We start from the raw sequence: 12,755 nt of genomic DNA, 5'->3' as shown, positions 1-12,755 counted from the left end.
TCTGGTTCCAGCTGGAAAGGCTCCACCAGTCAAGCAGTTATCAACTTACACAATAAACTGGAACTCTATAAACACACACAAATACACTCTCCCCACACTCTTACCCAGGCTAAGAGCAACCAGGAGAATCTAGAGCTTCTCAGCCTCTGCAGTCCATCACTCTATCCATCCATTCAGTAAGCACTTAATGAGCAATTACTAAATGCCAGGAACTGTATGAGGCTCTAGGGACTCAGACAGTAATGATATAGCCCCTATCCTAAAGAATAATTTATATTCTATTAGGCGAAAGTCCCTTTTTTCCCCTAGAAAATCAAAATCCAGCTGAGATTTCACACTTGGACCTTCCTTCACATCTTTGACTGAAGGCATTGGTTCTTGTTAATAGGCTAAAACTTATGTAATTAGAATAACCATCCTGGCCCTTAAGAAAAAACTTCCCTCCTTTCTTGCAGAAATGAAGGACACATATTGTCAAACACTCTAATTTATCGGTTGGTTTTCCTGAACTGCTTTTTTTCCCCTCTTAAAATTTTTTTTCTTACCAGTCTAACAGGTGATTGCTCTACTGTGCTGGCAAACAAACAGGCAGGGCTACCAGCTCTTACTTTTGCTTCTACTCATATGTAAATATTAATTATTATTACATTTGAAAGGATCACCTCTATGAGGCAGGTAGGTGATATAGTGGCTACAATACAAGAGTCAGATAAATCAGATTTCAAATCCTACCTCAAATACTTATTAGCTAAAGATAATTCATTTTGCCAGCTTAAGAGGCAAAGTAAACATTGAAACACAAACAGGAAACAATTTTTTAAAAAAGCAAAACCTATCTTTACCTCTATAGAGGAAGAAAATTTTAAATCACCATGCTCCGTGTATAGCCCAAATTCAGCTATAGCAAGATCTGCCCTAGAATTTCTAATATTCCTAAGTGGTGCTATTTTTTCTTCTTTTTCTTCCACTAGCTGTGGAAATATGGTCAAGAGCCTTATTTTCCGTATCTTTAATGTAAAACAATAAAACTTGCAACATGTACGTCACACCAAGCTATTAACAACCAACTTCCTAAGAAAAAGTCCCCAGGACCAGATGGATTTACATGTGAATTCTACCAAACATTTAAAGAGCAACTAACTCCAATGCTATGTAAACTATTTGAAAAAATAGGGATTGAAGGAGTCCTACCAAATTCCTTCTATGACACAGACATGGTACTGATACCTAAACCAGGTAGATCGAAAACTGAGAAAGAAAACTATAGACCAATTTCCTTAATGAATATTGATGCTAAAATCTTAAATAAGATATTAGCAAATAGACTTCAGAAAATCATCCCAAGGATAATACACTATGACCAAGTGGGATTTATACCAGGAATGCAAGGCTGGTTTAATATTAGGAAAACTATTAGTATAATTGACCATATTAATAATCAAATTAATAAAAACCATATGATCATCTCAATAGATGCAGAAAAAGCATTTGATAAAATCCAACATCCATTCCTACTAAAATCGCTTGAGAGTATAGGAATAAATGGACTATTCCTTAAAATAATAAGGAGCATATATTTAAAACCTTCAGTAAACATCATATGTAATGGCGATAAACTAGACCCTTTCCCTGTAAGATCAGGAGTGAAACAAGGTTGCCCACTATCACCATTACTTTTCAATATAGTACTAGAAACTCTAGCCTCGGCAATAAGAGCCGAGAAAGAGATTCAAGGAATTAGAGTAGGAAATGAGGAAATCAAATTATCACTTTTCACAGATGACGTGATGGTATACTTAGAGAACCCCAAAGACTCTGCTAAAAAGCTAATAGAAATAATTCAGAATTTTAGTAAAGTTGCAGGATACAAAATAAATCCACATAAATCCTCAGCAATTTTATACATTAACAACACAATCCAACAGCAAGAGATACAAAGAGAAATTCCATTCAAAGTAACGGTCGATAGTATAAAATATTTGGGAATATATCTACCAAAGGAGAGTCAGGAATTATATGAGCAAAATTACAAAACACTTGCCACAAAAATAAAGTCAGATTTAAATAATTGGAAAGACATTCAGTGCTCTTGGATAGGCCGAGCGAATATAATTAAGATGACAATACTCCCTAAACTAATCTATTTATTTAGTGCTATACCAATCAGACTTCCAAGAAACTATTTAAATAACCTAGAAAAAATAACAACAGAATTCATATGGAACAACAAAAGGTCGAGAATCTCAAGGGAAGTAATGAAAAAAAAATTAAGTGAAGGTGGTCTAACTGTACCTGATCTAGAACTATATTATAAAGCAACAGTCACCAAAACCATTTGGTATTGGCTAAGAAATAGACTAGTTGATCAGTGGCATAGGTTAGGTTCACAGGGCAAGATAGCGAATAAAAATAGCAATCTAGTGTTTGACAAACCCAAAGATCCCAACTTTTGGGATAAGAATTCATTATTTGACAAAAACTGCTGGGAAAACTGGAAATTAGTATGGCAGAAACTAGGCATGGACCCACATTTAACACCACATTCTAAGATTAGATCAAAAGGGGTCCAAGATTTAGGCATAAAGAACGAAATCATAAATAAATTGGAGGAACATGGGATGGTTTACCTCTTAGACTTGTGGAGGAGGAAGGAGTTTGTGTCCAAGGGAGAATTAGAGACCATTATTGATCACAAAATAGAAAATTTTGATTACACCAAATTAAAAAGTTTCTGCACAAACAAAACTAATGCAAACAAGATTAGAAGGGAAGTAACAAATTGGGAAAACATTTTTACAGTTAAAGGTTCTGATAAAGGCCTCATCTCCAAAATATACAGAGAACTGACTCAAATTTATAAGAGATGAAGCCATTCTCCAATTGATAAATGGTCAAAGGATATGAACAGACAATTTTCAGATGATGAAATTAAAACTATTTCCGCTCATATGAAAGAGTGTTCCAAATCACTATTGATCAGAGAAATGCAAATTAAGACAACTCTGAGATATCATTACACACCTGTCAGATTGGCTAAGATGACAGGAACAAATAACGATGAATGTTGGAGGGGCTGTGGGAAAACTGGGACACTGATGCATTGTTGGTGGAGTTGTGAAAGAATCCAACCATTCTGGAGAGCAATCTGGAATTATGCCCCAAAAGTTATCAAAATGTGCATACCCTTTGACCCAGCCATACTACTACTGGGCTTATATCCCAAGGAAATACTAAAGAAGGGAAAGGGACATGTATGTGCCAAAATGTTTGTGGCAGCCCTTTTCATAGTGGCTAGAAGCTGGAAGTTGAATGGATGCCCATCAATTGGAGAATGGTTGGGTAAATTATGGTATATGAATGTTATGGAATATTATTGTTCTATAAGAAATGACCAACAGGAGAAATACAGAGAGGCTTGGAGAGACTTACATCAACTGATGCTGAGTGAAACGAGCAGAACCAGAAGATCATTATGCACTTCAACAATGATACTGTACGAGGATGTATGCTGATGGAAGTGGATATCTTCAACATAGAGAGGAGCTAATCCAATTCCAATTGATTAATGATGGACAAAATCAGCTACATCCAGAAAAGGAACACTGGGAAATGAGTGTAAACTGTTATTTTTACCTTCTGAATCCAATTCTTCCTGTGCAACAAGAAATTCGGTTCTACACACATATATTGTATCTAGAATATACTGTAATATATTTAACATGTATAAGACTGCCTGCCATCTGGGGGAGGGGGTTGGGGGAGGAAGGGAAAAAATCTGAATAGAAGTAAGTGCAAGGCATAATGTTGTAAAAAATTACCCATGCATATGTACTGTCAAAAAAAAAGTTATAATTATAAAATAAAATAAAAATTAAATTAAAAAAAACCTTTTACGTCACAGGGTTTGTTGTGGGAAACATGTTTTGTAAACCTTAAGATGTTATAGAAATATTAATTATCACTTTTGGAAAGGGTTACCTCTTTGAGGTGGCTGATGGTATAGAGGATTGAGTTCTAGGTCTGACATCAGAAAGCCCTTGAGTTCAAGTCCAGCCTCAGATAACTTATTAGTGTGATTCTGGGCAAGTCACTTATGTGCCTCTTGCCTCAATAAGATAACATCTATCTTATAGGGTTGTTATGAGGCTTAAATCAGATTTTACTTGTATAAAATAGATAATTGTTTAGATGTACAATACTTGGCAAAGCTATATATAAAATACAAATATGTGTATGTAAAAATATGATATGAATATTTTAAACTGCCAGGAGTTACTGACATGACATACCTTTGAGTCAAAGGGTACTAGGGAGGAGACCCTGAAGGCAGAGCCTGGGGCCTGAGATTGCTTGGCATAAGGATAAAGAGGTTCTACTAAGGATTAGCAGCTTCTTTGGCCTGATGGAAAGAGCAGAGGAAAAGTTTCCTTCTCCAAGTTTCCAGCAGCAGGGTGAGGTGGAAAGAATTGTCAGGGCCTTTGGGTGGAATGATATTTAAATCTGAGACAAATTCCATTACTCCAGATGTTCAGAGCAAAGGACCAGCAGATCATCAAATGGTACTGATAATCTTTTTGTGGACATATAAACTTCAAAATTTTATTGACAACTTTGAAATGATTTGTACATGTTAATGGACTAACACCAAGGTGGTCCAGATAAGAGTTAGACTGTTCCCCCCACAAAAATCCTTATAAAAATGAGATTTCAGAGGCAGGTAGATGGCACTGTGGATAGAGCACGGGAATCAGGCCTCAGACATTTCATACTTACTGAGTGATTCTGGGTAAGTCACTTAACCCAAACTGCCTTGTCCAAAAGAAAAAAATGAGACCTTTAAACTCTTGACATCATCCCACAACACTTCCATCTCCATGAAGTCCATGCTCCTGTGTGCTCCTAATTTATACGCATGACATTGTATTTCCTCCTTTATTCTTCCAGAGAATAAAAAATGTTTTAAAAGAGAAAGTAAATGTAAAAGGCCCTGATTCCCCAGAGCAAAACAATAAAGTAAGCAAAAGCTCTTCTTCCTTTCTTCCAATTGCAGATGGCACAGCTCCCAGTCTGATCAATTAGTCTTCTGACTTTTTTTTCTGTTTGGCTTCCATCAGCTAAAATTTTACTGTTTAAAAAAAAATTAAAGCTTTTGAAAAATGAATACAAGGGATAATGTTATAAAAAATTACTCATACACATATACTGTCAAAAAAATTTTATAATTATAAAATAAAAAAAATTAAATAAAAAATTAAAGCTTTTTATTTACAAATCATATGCATGGGTAGTTTTTTCAATATTGATCCTTGCAAAACCTTTTGTTCCAAATTTTCTTCTCCCCTCTCCCCTATCTAGCAGGTAGTCCGATACATGTTTTAACCATTTCCTAAGAAAGTTTTACTTATATTGATCACAATAAAAAAAAGGAGCTGGAAGTAATCTAGAACTAACTATCACTGCCAAGGGAAGAAGTATGGCAGCCAAGGATAATACCTGTTTAGAATGAAAACTTTTTGGTCAAATTTTATGGAGGATGAGAATGGAGTTTGCATATACAATTTTGCATTTACAAATGACAAGGGAGCCCCGAAATTCTCTAACGCTCCTTCAAGGAGAAAGTCTCCTTGAATCCTGTGTCTGTGAGACCCACCCCCAGGAACCAAGCAAGATAAAGTGGTTTATCTTGGTGGAACTAGTTGAAGTATTCAATTCCAAGATTGAAAACACTCAAAAACAGTCCCAGTAAGTGGTCTCATCTAGGCCCGGGGGCAGTGAGAGCATTGAGCCCTTTTTTGCTTTTTCTAACTCTGAGTCTCTGATCTGAGAGATACCATCCCACACAAGATTTTTTTTTTTAAGTTTTCCAAAGTCTCAGAGAACGCTGGAATGATTTCAGAAGAGTATATGCATGTCCTAAAGAAAAATGAGCATCAAAGGTGAACAAAAAGGGCTTTTTTTTTTTTTTTTTTTTTTTTTTTTTAGGACAAAGAGAACTTAGTCCTCCCAATTCTGCATGGAAAGAGAGGGGAAATTGACATCTGAACAGGGTCTCACCAGATGTCCAAGTCAATCGCCTGTTTCTGTCTGAGTCAGATGTAGTTTACCAACTAAAAAGAGTCTGCAATGTGTTAACTAGCCCCGAAGTACTGATTACCATTTTCTGAGGTATTTTGCTGAGGAAATGATGCTCCAGCTCAGAGTACAACAGGGGGCAGTGGCGGTGAAAAATAGCCTCGTTCCAAAGCGGAGGCAGCGGGAGACAGCTACGGAATCTGGAAAAGGAAGACAAGAGGAAAGAGCCCCGTTAAGAAGAAACAAATCCAAAAGCGCACCTCCGCCTTAGAGGCCTGCAAGGACCTTCAGGCACTTGTGGATTGGTGAATGGGAGGAGATTTAGGGAAGACGGTCAAGTACAGCTTAGGGACTGAGCAGTCTCCTGGCCCCCAGCGAGATCGGGCTTCACCTCCCTCTGATTTAGCCTCCTCCCCAATGCACAGGCGACTCCTGGCAGACTTGTGATGGAAAGTGCCATTTACCAAGAGGTGGAATGTGGATCAAACCACAGCATTTTCACTTCCTGTGGTTGTTTGCTTGAATTTTTTTTCTTTCTCATTTTTTTTTTTCCTTTTTGATCTGATTTTTCTTGCAGGGCATGATGAAAATGGAAATGTATTTAGAAGAATTGCTTGCTGTGTTGGGGAGGGGAGAAGTAAGAAAGAGGGAGAAAAATTAGGAATGCAAAATTTTATAAAGGTAAATGTTGAAAACTATCTTTGCATTTATTTGAAAGAATAAATATTTTATTTATTTTTAATCAATAAATTTAAAATAAAATTATATTTTAAATATAAAATATTTTAAAATTTTAAAACATTCCACAAATGTTCAACTTGAATTTTGTTTTTAGCAGCCCCATTTCATTGTCTTTAAAGCAATAGAATTGGATTCCTCTGAAGTGCTTTTCACTTCTAAATCTGATCCCATTACTTGATCCAGAGATGAGGAAGCTATATGGCTTAGTGGTATAAGAAGAGGCATATAGGAGGTTACTGCAATAATCTTGTTTTTATGGCAGTGAGAATTTTTACTAAGGAAGATCTATTTCAGAGGTTCATTTCTTTTTTTTTATTAATTTTATAATTATAATTTTTTTTTTACAGTACATATGCATGGGTAATTTTTTTTTACAACATTATCCCTTGTACTCACTTCTGTTCAGAATTTTCCCCTCCTTCCCTCAACTCCCTCCCCTAGATGGCAGGCATTCCCATACATAAATAAGTTATAGTATATCCTAGATACAATATACATGTGCAGAACCAAATATTTTATTGTTGTTATTGCAAAAGAAGAATTGAATTCAGAAGATAAAAGTAACCTGGGAAGAAAGGCAATAGTGCAAACAGTTTACACTCATTTCCCAATGTTCCTTCTCTGGGTGTAGCTGATTCTGTCCAGCATTGATCTTGGAATTGGATTAGCTCTTCTCTATGCTGAAGATATCCACTTCCATCCGAATATATCCGAATACAGTATCATTGTTGAAGTGTATAATGATCCCCTAGTTCTGCTCGTTTCACTTAGCATCAGTTGATGTAAGTCTCTCCAAGCCTCTCTGTATTTCTCCTGTTGGTCATTTCTTACAGAACAATAATATTCCATAACATTCATATACCATAATTTACCCAACCATTCTCCAATTGATGGACATCCATTCATTTTCCAGTTTTTAGCCACTATGAAAAGGGCTGCCACAAACATTTTGGCACATACAGGTCCCTTTCCCTTCTTTAGTATTTCCTTGGGATATAAGCCCAGTAGTAGCACTGCTGGATCAAAGGGCATGCCCAGTTTGATAACTTTTGGGGCATAATTCCAGATTGCTCTCCAGAATGGTTGGATTCTTTCACAACTCCACCAACAATGCATCAGTGTCCCAGTTTTTCCACATCCCCTCCAACATTCATCGTTATTTGTTCCTGTCATCTTAGCTAATCTGACAGGTGTGTAGTGGTATCTCAGAGTTGTCTTAATTTGCATTTCTCTGATCAATAGTGATTTGGAACACTCTTTCATATGAGTGGAAATAGTTTCAATTTCATCATCTGAAAATTGTCTGTTCATATCCTTTGACCATTTATCAATTGGAGAATGGTTTGATTTCTTATAAATTAGAGTCAGTTAGTTCTCTATATATTTTGGAGATGAGGCCTTTATCAGAACCTTTAACTGTAAAAATATTTTCCCAATTTGTTACTTCCCTTCTAATCTTGTTTGCATTAGTTTTGTTTGTACAACAGCTTTTTAATTTGATGTAATCAATTTTTTCTATTTTGTGATCAATAATGATCTCTAGTTCTCCTTTGGTCACAAATTCCTTCTTCCTCCACAAGTCTGAGAGGTAAATTATCCTATGTTCCTCTAATTTATTTATGACCTCATTCTTTATGCCATGGACCCATTTTGGTCTTATCTTAATATGTGGTGTTAAGTGTGGGTCCATATCTAATTTCTGCCATACTAATTTTCAGTTTTCCCAACAGTTTTTGAAAAATAGTGAATTCTTATCCCAAAAGTTGGGATCTTTGGGATTGTCAAACACTAGATTGGTATTTTTATTCACTATCTTGTCCTGTGAACCTAACCTATTCCACTGATCAACTAGTCTATTTCTTAGCCAATACCAAATGGTTTTGGTGACTGCTGCTTTATAATATAGTTTTAGATTAGGTACAGCTAGGCCACCTTGATTTGATTTTTTTTTATTAATTCCCTTGAAATTCTCTGTTAGATTTTTATTGTGCAACAAGAAATTCGGTTTTGCACACATATATTGTATTTAGGATATACTATAACACATTTAACATGTATGGGATTGCCTGTCATCTAGGGGAGGAGGTAGAGGAAGGGAGGAGAAAATTCGGAAAAGAAGTGAGTAGAAGAGATAATGTTCTAAAAAAAAAAATTACCCATGCATATGTACTATCAAAAAAATTATAATTATAAAATTAAAGAAATTCTCTATTAGGGTTCTACTCTCCTAACTAATGCTAATAGAGCCAGGAGAACAAGCTAGACCTCCCCACTGCCAGCCTGCCCCGGCTCAGATCCAAAATCCATAAACCCCAAGCTGTAGCCATACCTGCCTGAATTCCTCTGCATGAAGGACTTTGCTCTCTCTCCGGGGTGGGGGGGAACCAAGCCTCCTCAATGCCAGGGCCCTGGGCAGTTGGCACAAGTGGGGGCACAGGCTCATCCTCAGCCTCTCCTTCTCCTAAGTCCCAAGGACATGAATTTCCCGGCTCCCTGGGGAGGAACATGGGGATGTTTCCCATGGAGTTGGGCCCAGCTGAGGTGGTTTCCTCACAGAGACCTCTGGTGATCCCACTGGGAGGGTTTCTCTGCTCCTGGCCCTGCTGAGCTTGTGCTGTTCCAGGGGGGATACCTCTCTGGGTATCAGTTTCTTTATCTCTCACATGAGGTAGTTAGACTAAATAAAGAACTCTTAACCTAGAGTTCATGAACTTGGATGGGAAAAAAATGGCATCTTTATTTTTACTAACAATTTATCATTTTCTTCAATTCTGAATGTGGGCCACAAACCACAAAAGTAGTAGTAATGTCTGTGACTTTGTCACCAAGAGAAATCACCAATATTTTCACAGCCCATTAAAATCCCTGGAGATATTTTGAAATATCTTACGTTCAGCACTACTTTCAAGTTATAATTATTAGACTCTCCAATTTATTTGTATTTGAAATATATAACCTTGTCATTTAAGGCAGCTAAATGGTATAGGAAATAAAAAGAACTGAGCTCAAATCCTATTGTAGAGATTTACTAGCTGTGTGACCCTGGGTAAGTCACTTTACTTCTACTTGCTTCAGATTCTTCATCTGTAAAATGGAGCTACCTTCCTCACAGGGTTATTTTGAAGATCAATGAGATAACATTTACAGAAAGTTACAAAAATTAACAAAACTTAAAGTTGTGTAAATATTAGCAATTATTAATGTACTCATGGAAAAGCACATGAGACAACTGTCACAAAGTTAGTTTCTGAAAAATATTTTCATAATGATATTTCAAGATAATTGGTTTCTTTTGTAATCCTGTGCAATTTTTTAGGTATTTAAAAATATTCTTCTGAGAAGGCCATAATAGGTTTCACTAGGGTGCCCAGGACACCAGTGGGAGACTAAATGGGCTCTAAAGTCCCTTCTTGTTCTAAACCTGTCCTGTGTGTGTGTGTGTGTGTGTGTGTGTGTGTGTGTGTGTGTGTGCCTGCAGCACGCCCTCTCCAGCCAGCCTGATCCCTACCCTGAAGCCCTTTTAGCCCCTCCAGGTGCCTCTTACAGAACCTGGCCCCTGCCAACAGAGGGCACATTCTTCCTCTCCCCCATGCCAGGTTCCAGCTATCTTGGGCCTAGGACCTTGAAGGCAGTGTCAGCCCAGGCCAGGGCAAGGGCATCTGCAAGAATGTTTGTGGCAGCTCTCTTTGTAGTGGCCAGAAACTGGAAAATGAACGGATGCCCCTCAATTGGAGAATGGCTGAATTGTGATATATGAATATTATGAAATATTATTGTTCTATAAGAAATGAGCAGCAGGATGATTTCAGCGAGGATTGGAGACACTCACATGAACTGATACTGAGTGAAATGAGCAGGACCAGGAGATCGTTGTATACTTCAACAACAATACTATGTGATGGTCAATTCTGATAGACGTGGCCCTCTTCAACAATGAGATGAACCAAATCAGTTCCAATAGAGCGGTAATGAACTGAACCAGCTACACCCAGTGAAAGAACTCAGGGAGATGACTATGAACCACTACATAGAATTCCCAATCCCTCTATTTTTGTCCACGTGCATTTTTTATTTCCTTCATGGGCTGATTGTACACTATTTCAAAGTCCGATTCTTTTTGTACAGCAAAATAACTGTTTGGACATGTATACATATATTGTATTTAACATATACTTTAACATATGTAACATGTATTGGTCAACCTGCCATCTGGGGGAGGGGATGGGGGGAAGGAGGGGAAAAATTAGAACAAAAGGTTTTGCAATTTTCAATGCTGGAAAATTAACCTATGCATATATCTTGTAAATAAAACGTATAATTAAAAAAATAAAAAAAAAAGAGGGAATGCTGAAAATTATCCATGCATATGTTTTGAAATTAAAAAGCTTTAATAAAATAAATAAATAAATAGATAAGAAACCAGGTCAGCTAGATGAAACCATGGAGAAAGCACCCACCCTGGAGTCAGGAGAAGCTGAGTTCAAATGTGACCTCAGACATTTAACACTTTCTAGTTGTATGCCTCTGGACAAGTCTCACCATCCCAATTGCGTTGCTAGAAGAAAAAAAAAGCCTTCCTTTGGCCATGTCATCCTTTCAAGCTACCCTATGCCCAACCTTCCCTTCCTAAATTCTAGAAAAAATAGTCTATACTTTCTGCCTCCACTTCTTCTCCACCATCTTTCCTTCATTCCTGTCCTTGCACCTGCTCCCGACTCTTGGGACTTCACCTTGTTCCCAGCAGCTCTCTCACCCTGGAAGATACCCTCTGCCAATGGGTGACCTCCTGTAAGGATCTCCATGTAATACATGCCCTGCAGCTCTCCCTGCTCCGCCTCCTGTTCTCCAGACTTCTCCATCATGCCCCCTTCCCTCCTGTCCCCTTGATTTTCAGTAAGGTGGAGGGCTAGAAGCAGGGAGTAGCAAACTCCTCTTCCAGAGGAAAGAAATTGAATTTCCAGCTCATTCTAGTTGCATTTGTATTCTACCTGGATTCACTGCCCCTGGACAAGATCCCAGGATGAGTTGATCACTTCTCATGTCAATATTGTGCTGCTAACTTAAGCCTTATCTCAACCTCTTCTATCCCCTGGTTGGAGGGTCTTCCTCTGCAGAGGGCAGACATGGATTTGTGTCCTTTTTCCCTCAGTGCAGATGGCTCCCAAATCTCATCCCAGGGCTGAGCGGCCGCTCACTTCTCCCAGATGTGCTGGAGACCTTCCCTTACCTGTGCCCGGCACCCTGCGTCCCCGTGCCTGACGGAAGTATGCGACTATTATGGCTGCGATCATGCTTGTGGCTCTTCTTACTGTTATTGTGGATAGGGATTGCACTGTGATTTCTATGTATAGGGAACTTCAGGGTGAGAAAGTTACTTCTATGACTGTGTAGCTTGAGACCCTCCCAGAGTACTGAGAGGACAAGCTGGGGGCACCAGAGCGCAGAGTGCCCGCCGGGAGTCCAGAGGACTCGGGTCAAAGCCAGCCTCAGACACTAGCCTGTGACTCTGGGCAAGTCACTTAATCCTGTCTGCCTCAGTTTCCTCATCTGTAAAATGAGCTAGAGAAAAAATTGGCAAAACATTCCGGTATCTTTGCCAAGAAAACTCCAACTGTGGTCACGGGAGGCAGACGGGTGACTAGAATGGCCACAAGAGCATTAAGAAATTAGTCTCACAACCAGGATATATAGTCTGTATAACAGTACAGGCACTGGAAGCAGGTCTTCTAGGGCTTCAGGCTTGTTTTCTATTCAATGCAACATAACACCTGGTTATTGCAGTGATTTATATTAACTCCGGTTACTATTCATTCATAAAGTAGCATCTCTATAGTATTTATTATATTATATTGTATATGTATTATCAGCTTTTATTCATAAAGTAGCATCTGTATAGAATTTATTATATTATATTATATATGTCTTTATTATTAGCTTTTATT

The sequence above is a fragment of the Sminthopsis crassicaudata genome, chromosome 2, assembly GCF_048593235.1.
Source record: "Sminthopsis crassicaudata isolate SCR6 chromosome 2, ASM4859323v1, whole genome shotgun sequence".
Taxonomy (NCBI): Eukaryota; Metazoa; Chordata; class Mammalia; order Dasyuromorphia; family Dasyuridae; genus Sminthopsis; species Sminthopsis crassicaudata.
The sequence above is the reverse complement of the archived record's forward strand: the minus strand, read 5'-3'. Positions refer to the sequence as shown.